Genomic DNA, 18,825 nt, shown 5'->3' on the forward strand with positions numbered 1-18,825 from the left:
AGTACATACTGCAGCCTACATCCTTCTGAATCTGCTTAGTGTATCCATCTGTTGGTCTCCCTCTACGATTTTTACCCTCCACGCTGCCCTCCAGTACTAAATTGGTAATCCCTTGATGCCTCAGAACATGTCCTACCAACCGATCCCTTCTTCTAGTCAAGTTGTGCCACAAATTTCTCTTCTCCCCAATCCTATTCAGTACTTCCTCATTAGTTACGTGATCTACCCATCTAATCTTCAGCATTCTTCTGTAGCACCACATTTCGAAAGCTTCTATTCTCTTCTTGTCTAAACTATTTATCGTCCATGTTTCACTTCCATACATGGCTACACTCCATACAAATACTTTCAGAAACGACTTCCTGACACTTAAATCTAAACTCTATGTTAAAAAATTTCTCTTCTTCAGAAACGCTTTCCTTGCCAATGCCAGTCTACATTTTATATCCTGTCTACTTCGACCATCATCAGTTATTTTGCTCCCCAAATAGCAAAACTCCTTTACTACTTTAAGTGTCTCATTTCCTAATCTAATTCCCTCAGCATCACCCGACTTAATTCGACTACATTCAATTATCCTCGTTTTACTTTTGTTGATGTTCATCTTATAACCTCCTTTAAGACACTGACCATTGCGTTCAACTGCTCTTCCAAGTCCTTTGCTGTCTTTGACAGAATTACAATGTCATCGGCGAACCTCAAAGTTTTTATTTCTTCTCCATGGATTTTAATACCTACTCCGAACTTTTCTTTTGTTTCCTTTACTGCTTGCTCAATATACAGATTGAATAGCATCAGGGAGAGGCTACAACTCTATCTCACTCCCTTCCCAACCACTGCTTCCCTTTCATGTCCCTCGACTCTTACAACTGACATCTGCTTTCTGTACAAATTGTAAATAGCCTTTCGCTCCCCGTATTTTACCCCTGCCACCTTCAGAATTTGAAACAGAGTATTCCAGTCAACATTGTCAAAAGCTTTCTCTAAGTCTACAAATGCTAGGTTTGCCTTTTCTTAATCTTTCTTCTAAGATAAGTCGTAGGGTCAGTATTGCCTCACGTGTTCCAACATTTCTACGGAATCCCAATATATCAAAATCTTCCCGATTTTGATTTATTGGGAAGATTTTAGGAAAGTGTGGTTCACCTATAAAGGCGACCGCATATAGGACGCTGGTGCGACCCGTTCTTGAGTACTGTTCGAGCCTTTGGAATTCGTACCAGGTGGGATTGAAGGAAGACCGCGGAGCAATTCAGAGGCAGGCTGTTTGATTTGTTACCGGTAGGATCGATCAACGCGGAGATGTGTTTGTGAACTCAAATGGGAGGGAAGGACATGTTCTTTCCGAGAAACGCTATTGAGAAAATTTAAAGAACCGACAGTTAAAGCTGACTGTCGAACGATTGTACTGCCGCCAACATACATTGAGCGTAAGGGCAAGGAAGATAAGATTCGAGAAATACGGAGGCATGTAGATAGTCGTTTTTCGTTCGCTCTATTTGCAGGTGGAATAGAAAAGGAAATGTACACAGTATCCTCCGCCAAGCACCGTACGGTATCTTGCCGAGTGTCTATGTAGATGTTGATGTAGATGTGTTTTGGTATAAGAGACCCACGGCTTCTAGTGGTTCATTTTGTTTGGTTTCTTGCCCAATTTAGCTTTTTTTCTATATTGCATTGAAAACAGTGTACGACGGAGCAAATGGATTTGGAGGAACAGTTGAACGGAGGATATAAGATGAACATCAATAAAAGCAAGACAAGCGTAATGGAGTGAAGCGGAATCCGATCACGTGATGCTCAGGGAACTGATTAGAAAATGATACTGAAAGTAGAAGATGACTTTAGGTATTTGGGCAGCAAAATAGCTGATGGTGGTAGAGGCAGAGATATATAATGTAAACTGGCAATGACAATAAAAGCGCCGGCCTCTGTGACTGAGCAGTTCAAGGCGCTTCAGTCTGGAACCGCGCGACCGCTACGGTCGCAGGTTCGAATCCTACCTCGGGCATGGATGATTGTTATGTCCTTAGGTTAGTTAGGTTTAAGTAGTTCCAAGTTATAGGGGACTGATGACCTCAGATGTTAAGTCCCATAGTGGTCAGAGCCATTTTGAATAAGAAAAGCGTTTATGAAGAACAGAAAATCGTTAACATCGAAAATAAAATTGTTAGGAAGTCATTTCTGAACGGGCATGTGTGGAGTGTGGAATGTAGCCTGGTACGGATGTGCAACGTGAGAAATAAGCACTTCAGAGGAAAAGAGAGCAAAAGCTTTTGAAATGCGGCGCAACAGAAAACAACTGAAGACTGGATCGGTGGATCATGTAACCAATGACGCAATACTGAATAAAACTGGGAAGAATATACATTTGTGGTACTAGTTGACTAAAAGAAGTGATCGGTTGATACGACGTATTCTGAAACATCAAGGAGTCATCAATTCGGTATGGCAGGGACGAATGGCGGAATAAAAATTGTAGAGGGCGATAAAGAGACGAACACAGTAAGCAGGTTCAAATGCATATGAGTCGCAGTAGTTACTCAGAGACGAAGAGGCTTGCACAGGAAAGAGTAGCGTCGAGAGCTGCATCAAACCAGTCTTCGAACTGAAGAGGGCGACAATTACGACGGCAACAAAAACAACATCATCTTAGATGACAGTTCAGATCAACCGAATACACTTTCACACATAATGAGTAACATCTCTCTCTCTCTCTCTCTCTCTCTCTCTCTCTCTCTCTCTCTCTCTCTCTCTCATATATATATATATATATCATATTCTCTGTCTCTCTCGTCTCGGCAAGATACAGAAAATCGTGCAAATTATACCACATATTTGCAAAGTAAAATATTACACTTCAAATAACTGTTTTCAGCCATTTAATTACAATGAAGTGCCAAAGAAACTGGTATTTAAATAGAGATATGTAAATACGCAGAATACGGCGCAGCGGTCGGCAACGCCTGTATAAAACAACAAGGGTCTGATGCAGTTGTTAGAGCGGTTACTGATGCCACAATGGCAGGTTAGTAAGATTTAAGTGAGTTTGAACGTGATGTTATGGTCGCCGCACGAGCAATGGGACACAGCGTCTCCGGGGTAGCGATCAAGTGGGGATTTTCCAGTACGACCATTTCACGAGTGTACCAGGACTGAAGACCACAACAACAACAACCGTGAATATCAGGAACCCAGTAAAACATCAAATCTCCAACATCACTGCCCTCGGAAAAATACCCTGCAAGAACGGAACCAACGACAACTGAAGAGAACCGTTCAATGCAACAGAAGTGCAACCCTTCCGCAAATTGCTGCAGAAAAAAATGTTCAAATGTGTGTGAAACCTTATGGGACTTAACTGCTAAGGTCATCAGTCCCTAAGCTTACACACTACTTAACCGAAATTATCCTAAGGACATACACACACACCCATGCCCGAGGGAGGACTCGAACCTCCGCCGGGACCAGCCGCAATTGCTGCAGATTTCAATGCTGGGCTAACAATAAGTGTCAACGTGCGAACCATTCAACGAAACATCATCGATACGGGCTTTCGGAGCCTAAGGCCCACTCGTGTACCCTTGATAAATGCACGACAAAGCTTTAAGACTCGCCTGGGCCCTTCAACTCCGACATTGGACCGACTGGAAACACGTTGCCCGATCGGTCGAGTCTCGTTTCAGATTGTATGGATGGACGTGTACGGATATGGAGACAACCTACATGTCAGCAGGGGACTGTTCAAACTGATGGAGGCTCTGTAATGGTATGAGGCCTGTGCAGTTGGAGTGATATGCGACCCCTGATACATCTAGATACGACTCTGACACACAGTAAGCAGGTTCAAATCCATATAAGTCGCAGTAGTTACTCAGAGACGAAGAGGCTTGCAGGGGACTGTTCAAACTGATGGAGGCTCTGTAATGGTGTGGGGTCTGTGCAGTTGGAGTGATATGCGACCCCTGATACGTCTAGATACGACTCTGACAGGTGACACATACGTAAACATCCTTTCTGACCACATGCAACAATTCATGTTCATTTTGCATTCCGACGGACTAACACAATTCCAGCAGTACAATGTCACACCCACACTTCCAGAATTGTTACAGAGTAGCTCCAGGAACACTCTTCTGAGTTTACTCTCGCTGACCACCATACTCCCCGGAGAGGATCTACTAAATTAGTCGAAAATCACAAAATCGACGTACTATTTACCACTGAAAGTCACTTACGCCCCAGAGAGACTTTCAAACTACGAAATATGATGTGCTACAGGACAGACCGTGCCAACAGACAGGGAGGAGGGTCAGCCATTTTTCTTCGATCAAACATCACACGTAATCCTGAATTTACACCACCCACGACGTCCCTGGAGGCCACAATAGTAAGTATCGAAACATTGCAAGGCAAGATCATCCTGGTGGCTGCGTATCTCAGCCCCAGTGAAATCTTCGACGCAAATGACGTCCTCCAGATCTTTCACAACCGCAACCGTGTCTTACTCGGCTTGGAATCCACATCGAAATAACGCACGCCCGAACCAGCTACAAGACTTGGAAGGACGCCTGCATTCATAATAACAGTCCCAGAAGATGCGACTTACATCCCCTTTAATCACTGACACAGACCTGATGTCCTTGATATCTTCATAGCAAAAAACCTGAATACTGACCTTCACCTAAGGACAATGGAGGAGCTAACTTCCGATTTCCGATCACCTCCCGGTGTTTGGACACATAGGCAATGCAACAGAATCACCACGACCGTGCCACAATGCGGGCGTAGACTGGGAACAATTCGAAAGGTGGCTCAACAACGTCCGCCCGACAGTAGATCTCAGCTCGCACCAACGAATTTAAGAAGAAATAGGTACGCTGACGGACAATATTAAAATCGCCTACAGCAAGATGCAGGTGGCTACGCACTCGAAATCCACAGAAGTAAACAGACGAACTAAGGAAATCCGCCGTGTGTTGGAAAGAAAAACAGAAGTCTGGGAAGGCAAGATGAGTACGCTTGAACTCAAGACTAGAGAGGAATGGAAGCTAATCAAAAACACTAGAGGGACCAAATCAAGAAATATGGCTTTGCTACAAGATAACACTATTCTTTGATGCCCTACGCCAGGCGGAACTGTTCGCAACAACTTATGAACAACAAAACAGAATCGAGGAAGAGGAACACCCCCAACAAGACGCTTACTGAATTCGAACTTCATGTTATGGCCTTAGCCCGGAATGTAAGGGAAAAGCTGCCTAACGATCAACCAAAACTTACTACACCAGCAGAAATAAAAAGAATCATAAGCAGACTTGGTACCAACTCAGCACCCGGAGCCAACTGCAACACCTGCCGCGCAATCCCTTGGTCCCTCTCACCGCAATATTTAACGCCTGCCTCTTGCAATACTACTTTCCAGAAGTGTAGAAAATCTCCAAAATTGTGCCGATACCAAAAAACAGGAAAGGACCTAAAGAAACCGGAAAATCACTGACCTATAAGCTTCTTCACCACTATGTCCAAAGTGCTGGAGCGAGTGCTACTCCCACGCATCATATAACCACTGCTGGACGGGAACATAATCAGGAGAAAACAGTCCGCATTTCAAGAAACGCTTTCCGCGGAATTGCAAGTGCTAAGAATTACTGAATATATTACAAAAAACATGAACTACTCGCGGTACACAGCAGCAGTCTTCCTTATGCCGAAAAGGCAAATGATAAAGTATGGAGGGATAATCTTGTCGCCAGGCTCAAGGAAGATACAGTCGTACTAGACTGTTACCATGAAATTGTGGACAGCTATCTAAAAGACGGTAGATGCTTTGTCCAAATACACTGAAAGCGGTCTGAAGTCAAAATACTAGAAGAAGGAATACCACAGGGCTCTGTCCTCTTGCCGACGCTGTTCACGGTTCAACAACAGAAAATGAAATTATTGCGCAATTCGACGATGACACTGCAATGCTGGATAGTTACCGACGGCTCAACACAACAATGAGAAGACTTCAGGAATAAGTGAACAACACAGAGAAATGGGCCAGACTCAATAAAGATCAACGTAGAAAAAACAACGGCAACTGTGTTCACCCGCCGGTAACTGATGCTTCACGATCGGATGAATTACAAGACAGACACATAGAATGGACCAGCAACGTAAGGTACCTAGGGATAACGACTGATAACAAGATGCTCTTCAAACCACACACTGAAGACAAAAAACTATGCATATCACGAGTAAATCACGCCATGTATCCTCTACTCGCAAGCAAGGAAATGCACCAAACTACACATATGCAAAGCCATCAACCAACCCATGATGTTGTAAGGGTGCTCATCATGGGGAATCACAAGCAAATCAAATAAAAGCCCGCTACGGGTGCTCCAAAACAGATGCCTAAATTTTGTACTGAATGGACAAACACTGGCCTCATCCATGCAGAATTTGCGATGCCCGCAGTAGAAAGCCAAATCGTCGGGGCAACAAAATGACTCTTTGAAAAGGTAGGTAGGATCAGAACTACTCGAAACCAACTTCAAGACTTAGCAACGGTGGAATCAGCACCCTGGCACAAAGTCAGAATACCAATGGCCATATTAGGACACGAGTAATTTAGGATCACTGAAAAATCAGGAACAAGATGACACACTTAATTACACCAGGAACGAGTGTCTCAAGGACCAAAATTAGTGCCCAGAGGCCCTCGAAAGCTCAAAAAGGTGGCCCATTTCATGTAAATGAATGGTGTCCCCCACACTTGAGGGACGAGCCTCCACCGGAGGTAGCGACCTAGCCACCGCAAAAAAAAAAAAACCTCCCCAGAGATGAACATTGTTGTGTATATCTCGGATGCCTTGCAACGTGCTGTTCAGAAGATATCTCCACCCCTTCGTACTCTTACGGACTTATGGACAGCCCTGCAGGATTCACGGTGTCAATTCCCTCCAGCACTATTTAAGACATTAGTCGAGTCCATGCCACGTCATGTTGCGGTACTTCTACGTGCTCGCGGGGACCCTACACGATACTAGGCAGGTGTACCAGTTTCTTTGGCTCTCCAGTGTATATTAAACCATAGGTTGTTAATACAGGTTTTTTTGAACTTGAGTAAAATAAATTATTCATTCTATTTCAAGCAGTGTGATAATTCATACTAATTTCTACGTTGTATAATTACGTTCACTACTTGCCAATGGTTCATTGCGCTACATTCACTTCTAAAGTGAATATTTTTTATATGTGGTGTTAAATATGTTGCACGTGACAAAGATGATGTTGACGAGTTTATAGAATTAATTTATTTTTATTTTATCTCTCTCCTTTCTTGAGAGATAGAAGAATCACAATATTGTTGCATTTTTGAACAACTATCTTGCTGTACAGTTATTGTGTAATAAATCTTGTAAGTTCCTACCGAATTACTTCGTCGCCAGTTTTAACCATTTCCACTGAAAAGCCACCATGTCTAGTCTTTACACACCTCACGCGGCATTATATCATCGCTACCACGTCCAAAAAGGACGAAGTGAAGCGAATATCAGTCGTCGCTCAGACCTGAACGATGAGTGCTCTGAACTGTAGTTCCTGCGTTAAACTGCCCAGTTCTCGGGATACCCAGCGTATTCTTTCGCTAGAGTGTTGACTCAGCGATTCTGTGCCGCTTGCCTTGCGTCCACAGTTTCCGGCAGGCGTACACAACAGCCTAATGAGTCACCGCAGTCGGCTCGGCCTGCTACTTGTTTGCTCGGCCAAGAATACTGTCAGCTCTGTCGAGGAGTGGCGTGACTTGTCTCCCAGCCCCTTAATTGTAAAACGGAATATTTCCTCCCTTTTAAGAGCATAGCATCCATTCCGATCTTGGAATTACCGCCTTGTTCCTAGTAATGGACTCTGTCGCGAGGCTATGTCCACACATAGGATCTCAGCCCTCCTGAATACGCACGTTTTTCCCTATATGAATACAGCTTAACGCGACGTCCCATGAAATGGCAGTAACTACTATATCACGAGAATAATCATACACATTACAGCGGTTGGAGTTGTTTACTTTCTTTGTGTTGTGTGCTGCGCTAATAAATTTAATTTCATCAACGTTCATCATTAGAAGTAAGTACATGTGGTTTTATAACTTAATTAATAACATGATTTCTTTAAATTTTAATTCGTCATCACTTAACAGCGTTTGCAACGTTACGTTACACTTCTCCTAACCTAAGTACCATTAATCTGCATCAAAATTGCTAAACATTGTTGTAATTACAGTAGATCTATTACGACCATGTTCAAAGCCGTAGAAAGTGAACAAAATGTTTTGCGGTTCTATTCAATGGCGATTTTGAGTTCAAAAAATGACGATTGTACAACATTTAATGAACACGTAATTTCCAATTTGTTACCTGGAGCCGGCCGTTGTGGTCGAGCTGTTCTAGGCGCTTCAGACTGGAACCGTGCGACCACTACGGTCGCAGATTCGAATTCTGCCTCGGGCATGGATGTGTGTGATGTCCTTAGGTTAGTTAGGATTAAATAGTTCTAAGTCTAGGGGACTGATGACCTCAGATGTTAAGTCCCATACTGCTCAGAGCCATTTGAACCATTTTTTACCTGGAGAGGCAGTGGTTTACCTCAGTTCTGATTCTGTCCAACCCGAACAAGTAAACAACGTTTAGTGGTACCCATTAGAATTTTTTAACTCTGTGTATCACTCCGATTACTACCTCATCAATTGCTTTTAAAGAAAACTGCTGTTATTATGTTAATTTGAAATCTTACCGCTAATATGAGAATAATTAATGTTGTAAGATTAGTGGCGACTCACTCAGTCGAGTTCGTCATGAGCACAATATTCATTGTCTGCGATAAAACTGATCGAACTATGTCTTTCCAAACCACAATACTGCAATTGCCAATAACAGTAGCCTTCGCTATGGCCGTTAATAAAACATAAGATCAGAAACCTCAAAGGGAAGGATTGTATTTACCAGAACCTATTTTTCTCGCGAGGTCGCACATTCAGTGACTCTTGTATTTGCACTAAAAACACAAAACGTAAAACTGTATCTCATTAAAACTGCTAAAATTCTTTTTTTTGTATGTTTCACTATGACCATATTGTACATAACGATGGCGATTGTTTCCAGTGAGACTGATATTTGTTGCTGCTTTTCAAAATATTACACCTTTTATCAATAAATACATGCATTTACTTATTTCTCCAATTTTATATTACCTATCGGCGACTGACCAGGATACAGTGCGAATTATTTGCACAGATGAAGAAGTTAAAATGAATCTGTAATTGACGTTGTATTCTTGTTTTCGTTTGAGACAGAAGACAGATGTAAGTCAATTACTTCATCTACATGTACATGGATACTCTGCAAATCACATTTAAGTGCCTGGCAGATGGTTCATCGAACCACCTTCACAGTTCTCTGTTATTCCAATCTCGTACAGCGTGCGGAAAGAACGAACATCTATGTCTTTCCATACGAGCTCTGATTTCCCTTATTTTATGGTGGTGATCGTTTCTCCCTATGTAGATCGGTGTCAACAAAATATTTTCGCATTCAGAGGAGAAAATTGGTGTTTGGTATTTCGTGAGAATATTCTGTCGTAACGAAAAACGCCTTTCTTTTAATGATGTCCGGCCCAAATCCTGCATCATTTCTGTGACACTCTCTCTCATATTTCGCGATAATACAAAACGTGTTGCCCTTCTTTGAACTTTTTCGATGTATCCCGTCATTCTTATCTGGTAAGGATCCCACAACGCGCAGCAATATTATAAAAGAGGACGGAGAAGTGTAGTGTAGACAGTCTCCTTAGTAGATCTGTTACATTTTCTAAGTGTCGTGCCAATAAAACGCAGTCTTTGGTTAGCCTTTCCTACAACACTTTCTATGTGCTCCGTCCAAAAAAGTTGTTCGTAATTGTAATACCTAGGTATGTAGCTGAATTTGTGGCTTTCGATTAGACTGATTTATCGTATAACCGACGTTTAACGAATTCCTTTTAGCACTCATGTAGACGACCTCACACTTTTCATTATTTAGGGTCAACTGCCAATTTTCGCACCATACAGATATCTTTTCTAAATCGTTTTGCAATTTGTTTTGATCTTCTGATGACTTTATTAGTCGATAAACGACAGCGTCATCTGCAAACAATCTAAGACGGCTGCTCAGATTGTCTCCCAAGGAGGAACAGGAAATGGCCTATAACACTACCTTGGGGAACGCCAGAAATCGCTTCTGTTTTACTAGTTGACTTTCCGTCAGTTACTACAAACTGTGACCTCTCTGACAGGAAATAACATATCCAGTCATATAACTGATACGATATTCCATAAGCACGCAATTTCACTACAAGCCGCTTGTGTGGTACAGACTCAAAAGCCTTCCGGAAATTCAGAAATACGGAATCGATCTGAAATCCCTTGTCAATAGCACTCAACACTTCATGTGAATACAGAGCAAGTTGTGTTTCACAGGAACGATGTTTTCTAAACTCATGTTGACTGTGTGTCAATAGACAGTTTTCTTAGAGGTAATTCATAATGTCTGAACCCAATATATGTTCCAGAATCCTGCTGCATATCGACGTTAACAATATGGGCCTGTAATTTAGTGGATTACTCCTACTACCTTTCCTGAATATTGGTGTGACATGTGCAACTTTCCAGTCATTAGGTACGGATCTTTCGTCGAGCGAACGGTTGTATATGATTGTTAAGTATGGCAGCTAATGCATCAGCATACTCCGAAAGGAATCTAATTGGTATACAGTCTGGACCAGAAAACTTGCTTTTATGAAGTAATTTAAGTTGATTCACCACTCCGAGGATATTTACTTCTGCATTACTCATGTTGGCAGCGTTTCTCGATTCGAATTCTGGAATATTTCATCATATGAAGTATTCTTAAGAGAAGAAAAGCACGCGAGTGCAACAGCCGATACGAAAAAACATTAATTTTTTCAAAATGAAAAGATGACAGCAAAAGCGGCTGCGTCAACATTTGTTACAACGCTCAGATGCGAGCGCGTTGTGTTGTGCGTTCTTGTAACTCACATGAATCCTCTTTTTGCATGTCCGTTTGAGCTGCTTTTCTTGTAGTACAAAATAAAACGTAAAGCGAAAAAAAAAATGGTTCAAATGGCTCTGAGCACTATGGGACTCAACTTCTGAGGTCATAAGTCCCCTAGAGCTTAGAACTACTTAAACCTAACTAACCTAAGGACATCTCACACACCCATGCCCGAGGCAGGATTCGAACCTGCGACCGTAGCAGTCCCGCGGTTCCGGACTGCAGCGCCAGAACCGCACGGCCACCGCGGCCGGCAAACGTAAAGCGACTATAGCGACACAGCATCATAATAGAAACCGAGTTACTATACTGATTTACAAAGTTGGGGTCACTGTTTTGCGTATTTTGCTTGGAAAAATTGAGAAAACATACAAGGTAATTATAAATGATGGAAGCGATGTCACAGATTTGCTGTAACTCTATTACTTGACTTATTGTCACAGAACTTCACTGACACACAGCACAGCTCAAATAGTTTTTGTACTGACATATTAAAAGTGCTCCAATTATGCTCCCTAATGATTCTCCATATAAGTCGATAGTCAAGTAATTCCCATGTTCGGCGCAGCATGTCCTTATCAATCTGTTCAAAACACTGCTGATGCGAGTTCCCAGTGCTGGTAGGTTTGTTATTAGAAGAGGCATGAACACTGAATTTTCCACAGAACCCCACACAAAAAAATCGTATGGGGTAAAGTGGGGAGAGCCGTGACATGAAATGCTGATCTTCAATCCCACCACGTCCGATCCATCAGTTTCTCAATTTCACTTAAGAATTAACGGACATCATGAATGAAGTGCGGTGGAGCATCTTTTTTGCAGGTGAAGTAGACACTGATGGTCTCCAGTTGTGGCATGAATTGTGGCATGAACCAGTTTTCCAGGTTGCCCAGATACACGTGCCTTGTAATGGTCATATCGTAGAAGTAAAAGTGACTGTAAACTTTACACTGTGAGACTGGATGGAGCACATTGACTTCTGTCGAATGTCGAATGTGTGGGGATTCACTGTCCCCCAGATTCGCACACTGTGCACTTTTATGTGGAAGTCACAAAAAAATCTTGCTTCATCACTGCAGACGAGTTTACAGAACACCAGCATGCCAGAGGTGAAGTAGGACAGCAACATTAGCTTTTTAGGAAAAAAAATGGTTGGAGTTCCATCGCAAGTTGCATTAGGAAGTCTCTTATTTGTTGATTATGACCAGTTTCGGACTTGCTTCCGTTCTCAAACCATCCTATGAGAACAGCATTACAGCTGATGTTATAATACTAACACAATTACAGCATGACTGCTATAATTCATGTTGCTACAAGGTAGAAAAGAGGTTACATACCGTCATCGAAAGTGACTGAATACAGTTATATATACATGCGTGGTACACCCATAGCAAATATTGTAAATGGTAATAGACAAATAACAATGAACAGATCTAAGAGAACTAGTGCTGGATATCACCAGCAGCTACCAAGTGACAGCGCCAGAGGCCACTAGTAGCCATCCGCGCACTAAAGCCCTGTGTAGGGAACGTATGGCCAACGGTGCCAATGGCCGCCATTTTGAGCCCACTACGCCACTGGTTAAACATGTATCGCCAGCTGCGAAGTGGACCCAAAATGGCGGCCACTGGAAAGTTGGTCATACTTCCCTATACAGAGCTTTATCTGCACATAGGACAAAATGTTTATTATCTAATAAACAGTTCTAATACTGTAATTTTAGAACTGAAAATTATGTAATAACAATTGATACATATTGCAACCGCATATTGGTGGTAACCAATCCAAGCTTAATAAAACAACAGACGGCATAAAATATAACGCCACATGCGACGTATATACTCGAAGTTACACCATAGTCACTGTAGTTACAACATTTGTAACGTTTAGTCCATATTTACAGCCCCCACATTTCTCGTCCATCACATAAAAATATTTTCAATGAAATAAAATAATAAAGGGTATGAGGGGCTTTCGATAAATAATGCAACTTTTTTTTTTTGGGCAGATTGGTTTCATTCGGGAATCCAGTATACCATATTATTCCCCACTCCTATTGAACCATGATTTATTTTCAAAGAACATTCTTAAGAATTTATTTTATTTACTAGCAATTCATCAAGAACATTAACATATTTAATCACACTATGTAACCATGGAAGTAGTTGCCAGGGAGTAACTGACGAAATCATAACCAAATTCCTTTTAACAAATGGGAATTTTGTTCACTTTAATAGTGCCTAAAAGCACTTTTTTAAAAGAAACAGATTTAAAATTATAATCAGAAAGCACCCTCTAAATGTCAAGTTACAGTTTATTCAGAGTCAGAAAGAAACAAGTATGAGCTTTCGGGCAGAGAACCTTGCCGCCCCCTTTTGACACGGCCGTAGTTACGACCGCTCACAACAGCCTCTGAAAGACTACACTGATACAAATCTGCAACACACCAGATTACTTTAAACTAAAAGTTTTAACAATTTACACAAGCACACAAACTATTGACCCCTGTAGGAGTGATGGAAATGGTACAAAACACTAACAACTAAAATATTAACTTTGCCACCGAAGGTGCAACTTGATTTTAACTTCTAAGAAAAGTCTTACGGTGAAAAGGTGGCAACTTTGTATACTAAAGTGATCATTTAAATAAAAGCCCATGAAATGCAATCTTATATAGTATTCTACAAGGTTGGCCAAACATGTTCAGATGCTCTACAGTACACAGATATCGCCTCTCAAGATCATAGGCAAGATCAAAAGACATTTGAGGTATTAGGCCGTTACACTCCAAACAATAAATTCATTAACACACCAAATCCGACAAACATGACAAAAAATGGTTCAAATGGCTCTGAGCACTATGGGACTTTACATCTATGGCCATCAGTCCCCTAGAACTTAGAACTACTTAAACCTAACTAACCTAAGGACATCACACACATCCATGTCCGAGGCAGGATTCGAACCTGCGACCGTAGCAGTCGCGCGGTTCCGGACTACGCGCCTAGAACCGCTAGACTACCGCGGCTGGCGACAAACATGACAGAGGCAGCTACTAACGGACGGTAGATTGATAAGAAGATTACCGAACAACCCAAGCCACAGGTTGCTCTAACCCGCCCCTTCTCCACAAGGGAAAAATGGACCACCCAATTTATAAACAACCACCTTCCCACGGGTGGGCAAAAGAAGAAGAATGGTGTGACGATCCCAAAGCAAAACGGCTAGTGACCTCACCAAGAAAACAAGTAGAATTTAACAAGAGTAAATGAAACAACATATCACCAATCACTTAACTTCTAATAAACTGCGATTTCTCGAGAAGACCTGGCGCAGCACCCCCAAATCGCTGTCCCGAACCGTCCGCTGCCAGCCGCTTCAACGGACGTAGGAATGTGCGCCGATCTCCCGTCTCACGGCGTCGCAGCTCGCACTGGCCAGACTGATGTCGTGGGTAGACTCATGTTGCTCCCGTGTCGAGCGCGAAGTCACTACCCCTCGCTATACGCCGCGGCACACTGGAATCACGTGGCGACCTCACATGCGCCGACGCTCAAGACGGACAAGTCATCTTATGTCTCAGTGCGCGACCGACCAACCGATCGATCCAACCGCCGATGACCATTGCCTGAGCAAACTCGAGCAGACTGACGGCCTAATGCGCAGACTCAGATGCAGTAACTAAGCCCCGTCCGGGCGACCACTCGCTGAGTTCTCTTACTGGCGGAGTGGAAAGACTCATTTTGCCGGTTTTAAAGGTTAATCCGAACGAGAGACATACTAGCACTCCGAACGACAGACAGACACTAACTGCCTAACAAATGCGGACGAGGAACTGACTAGAGAGACTGACCCTAGACTGACTGACTGGCGAGTTTTTTGTCCCTTTATTGTAATTTTGATACCTGTACAAACAACAGGTAGGCTAGCAGCAGCATTCTACGCTGCTCTTCAGTCGTAGAGTAGACAATGAGAAAACGGAAAGAATACTCATAATTGACATAATGGCGGGTAAAAAACAGTAGACATAGAACACAAAAACACAGAGCCGTTCACACTCGATGATAATCCACACTACAAACTGTTGACACGACGCACAAACACTGATGATTTCGATGGCACATGTGAACGATGGAGCGTGACAGCGAACACTTAAACACAAAACACGAACGGCACACGCGAGAAACGGATGGCGATGATCTCCGGCGTGCGAATGTCCATGTAATGTGTGCGAGTCCGGGGAACTGCCAAGAGGGGAACAATGGTGAGGGGGAGGGAGAGGGGAGAGCAAAGATGCCAATGGCAGACTAGGTGGGAGGAGGAGTGGAGGGATGGGGGTAGGGGAAGCCCAGGGGAGGAGTGGGGAGAAAGGGAGAGAGGGTGCCAAAAGGAACAAACACAGGAAGAGGGAGGGAGGATCAAAGTTGGTGGGAGGGGTAGATGGAGGGGAGGAGGGCATCATCAGGGAGGGGGAGCTGGCAGAAGCCACTTTGGGTGTGGAGAGTGGAGAGATGGAGAGCAGGTGGGACGTGGAAGTACAGGCGCGGCAGTGGACGGGGGTGGGAGAGGATGGGAGAGACCAGCGGGTGAGGAGGGTCGAGTTTGCGGGAGGTGTAGAGGATCTGTATCCATTTGAGGAAAAGGAAGAGGTGGGGGAAGGGAATTAGGTCGTACAGGATCTGCGTGGGGGAGACGGATGCGATAGGCGAGGCGAAGAGCATGGCGTTCTAGGATCTGAAGGGATTTGTAAAAGGTTGGGGGAGCAGAGATCCAGGCAGGGTGGGCGTAGCAAAGGATAGGGTGAATGAGGGATTTATAGGTATGGAGGATGGTGGAGGGGTCCAGACCCTAATTTCGGCCAGAAAGAAGTTTGAGGAGACAGAGGCAGGAGCGTGCCTTGGCTTGGATCGTCCGGAGGTGGGGGGGTCCAGGAGAGGCGATGGTCGAAGGTGACACCAAGGTACTTGAGGGTGGGGGTGAGGGTGATAGGACGGCCATAGATGGTGATGTAGAAATTGAGGAGGCGGAAGGAAGGGGTGGTTTTGCCTACTATGATCGCCTGTGACTGGCGAGCTCATAGCGCCCCTTAAATGCACGTGAATAGGCAACCTTTCCCACCAGAGGGAGACACCAAAGCTGCGATTGCCACAGCGGCGCCACCGCCAGAAACGGAGGGCGACTGCTTCACACTACGTGCTATGGCGCCCTCTTCAGAACAGTAATTTTTACCACCTATGACTACAAAACCACATTTTTCAATATAATCTCTGTTCAATCGTATTTGCCACCTTACTAGGAGGCCCTGTATGCCGGTAGACGTCGAAGCCAACATCTTGTTGCGTCAGTAACCTATACATCATCCATGTACTGTTTACCGCGGAGTGCATCCAAAATTCGGTCAAACGGATGGAAGGTGTGAGATCCGAGTTGTAGGCTGGATGAGGATGAGCTGTCCAAAGAAGTTTGTGAGCAGACTTCTGTGAGGCCTTGCGTAGTCATGGAGAAGTTCTTTTGTATGTTTGTAGCGGCGAACACGCTAAGGCCTTTTCTTCAATTTCATGAGGGTAGCACAATACGCTTCAAAATTGATCTCTGTACCATGAGTTTCATTTGTGGACAATCTGTACTGTAAACTGAATATGTTCTTTGAACTACGCCGCATGTGGAGCAATTTTTCCACACGGTTTGTGATTTTGAAATGTTTCATGATTAAAATTTCTATAATGAATATTCGTTTCGCTTGTTGGTGGTTTATAGTGCAACTCGAGTATGTAGTTGCAAATCGTTCTGCGTGTGGCGCTACATTTTCTGCAGTCTTATTATTTTTATTGAGCTTGTACTGGTTCCAAACAATAGGTGATTGTCATACTTTTCCATTACTATTACGATAATTTGCAATGACAACATTGCAGTATTAGACAGTAAACACTTTGTCCTACCGCTGTTAGCAGCCTCTGGTGCTGTCGCTTGGTAGTGAGTACTGAGTTCCGGCATCAGTTCTTTTTGGAATGCTCATTGAAGCTTTACAAACTGAAGGGAGCACTCAAACAAATTAAAATAAGCTGAGGCGTTGAAATGCTGATAATACTGACTGTGAGTCCAATTTTCTGCATTATGTCTAGTGTATGCAAAACTATTCGTATTACCATTTGGAGCCGGCCGGGGTGGCCGAGAGGTTATAGGCGCTACAGTCTGGAACCGCGCGACCGCTACAGTCGTAAGTTCGAATCCTGCGTCGGGCATGGATGTGTGTGATGTCCTTAGGTTAGTTAGGTTTAAGTAGTTCTAAGTTCTAGGGGACTGATGACCTCCGAAGTTAAGTCCCATAGTGCTCAGAGCCATTTGAACCAACCTCTAGCAAGGTGAATCGTCGTACTCATGCTGCACTGGTATTACAGTTATAACATCCGCTGTAATTCTGTTCCCAAAAGATGGTTTGAGAATGGACTCAAATCCGAAACTAGTCACAATCAATAACTAAAAGAGACTTTCTAATGAACCTTCCGACCGTACTCCAACCATTTCATTAATTGAAGAAGAGTTTATCGCAAAATGCATCCACTTTCATAATCTGTTGCAACTGTGCTGAAAATTCGAAGCGTCTGACTTCATCATAGGGGGTCACGGCTTGTATCAATTGCAGGCGGTAGGACTTCAGCTAGAGTCGTTTCCATAAGATCATCCAATCGGTCGGTTTTGGTACGTTCACCTCTCTGCTTACTCTGTTCGTGGGCTACATGCAAAACTCGCCCGCACGTCGTCAGCCATTTCTTCATTCACTGCAGGCTGAGCCGTTGATTACCCCTCGCAGAGACATCCTGAGGGTTTTAACTGCGCATACCATACAAGATATATTCAATTTAATTGATGGATGGAGAAAATATAAAAATCCAGTAAATGAAGCAAGCAAAAAGGAATACAAACATCTCAAAAATGAGGTCGTCAGGAAGTGCAAAATGGCTAAGCAGGGATGGCTAGAGGGCAAATGTAAGGATGTAGAGGCATATCTCATTAGGGTTGACATAGATACTGCCTACAGGAAAATTAAAGAGACCTTTGGAGAAAAGAGAACCACTTGTATGAATATCAAAAGCTCAGATGGAAGCCCTGTTCTAGTCAAAGAAGGGAAAGCAGGAAGGTGGAAGGAGTATATAGAGGGTCTATACAAGGGCAATGTACTTGAGGACAATATTATCGAAATGGAAGAGGATGTAGAGGAAGATGAAATGGGAGATATGATACTGCGTGAAGAGTTTGACAGAGCACTGAAAGACCTAAGTTGAAACAAGGCCCCGGGAGTAGACAACATTCCATTGGAACTACTGACGGCGTTGGGAGAGCCAATCCTGACAAAACTCTACCATCTGGTGAGCAAGATGTATGAGAGAGGTGAAATGCCCTCAGACTTCAAGAAGAATATAATAATTCCAATCCCGAAGAAGGCAGGTGTTGACAGATGCGAAAATTACTTAACTATCACTTTAATAAGTCACGGCTGCAAAATAACAACGCGAATTCTTTACAGACGAATGGAAAAACTGGTAGAAGCCGACCTCGGGGAAGATCAGTTTGGATTCCGTAGAAATTTTGGAACACGTGAGGCAATACTGACCCTACGACTTACTATAGAAAATAGATTAAGGGAAGGTAAACCTACGTTTCTAGCAATTGTAGACTTAGAGAAAGCTTTTGACAATGTTGACTGGAATTCTCTCTTTAAAATTCTGAAGGT

The sequence above is a fragment of the Schistocerca piceifrons genome, chromosome 1 (assembly GCF_021461385.2).
Source record: "Schistocerca piceifrons isolate TAMUIC-IGC-003096 chromosome 1, iqSchPice1.1, whole genome shotgun sequence".
In the NCBI taxonomy this organism is placed as follows: domain Eukaryota; kingdom Metazoa; phylum Arthropoda; class Insecta; order Orthoptera; family Acrididae; genus Schistocerca; species Schistocerca piceifrons.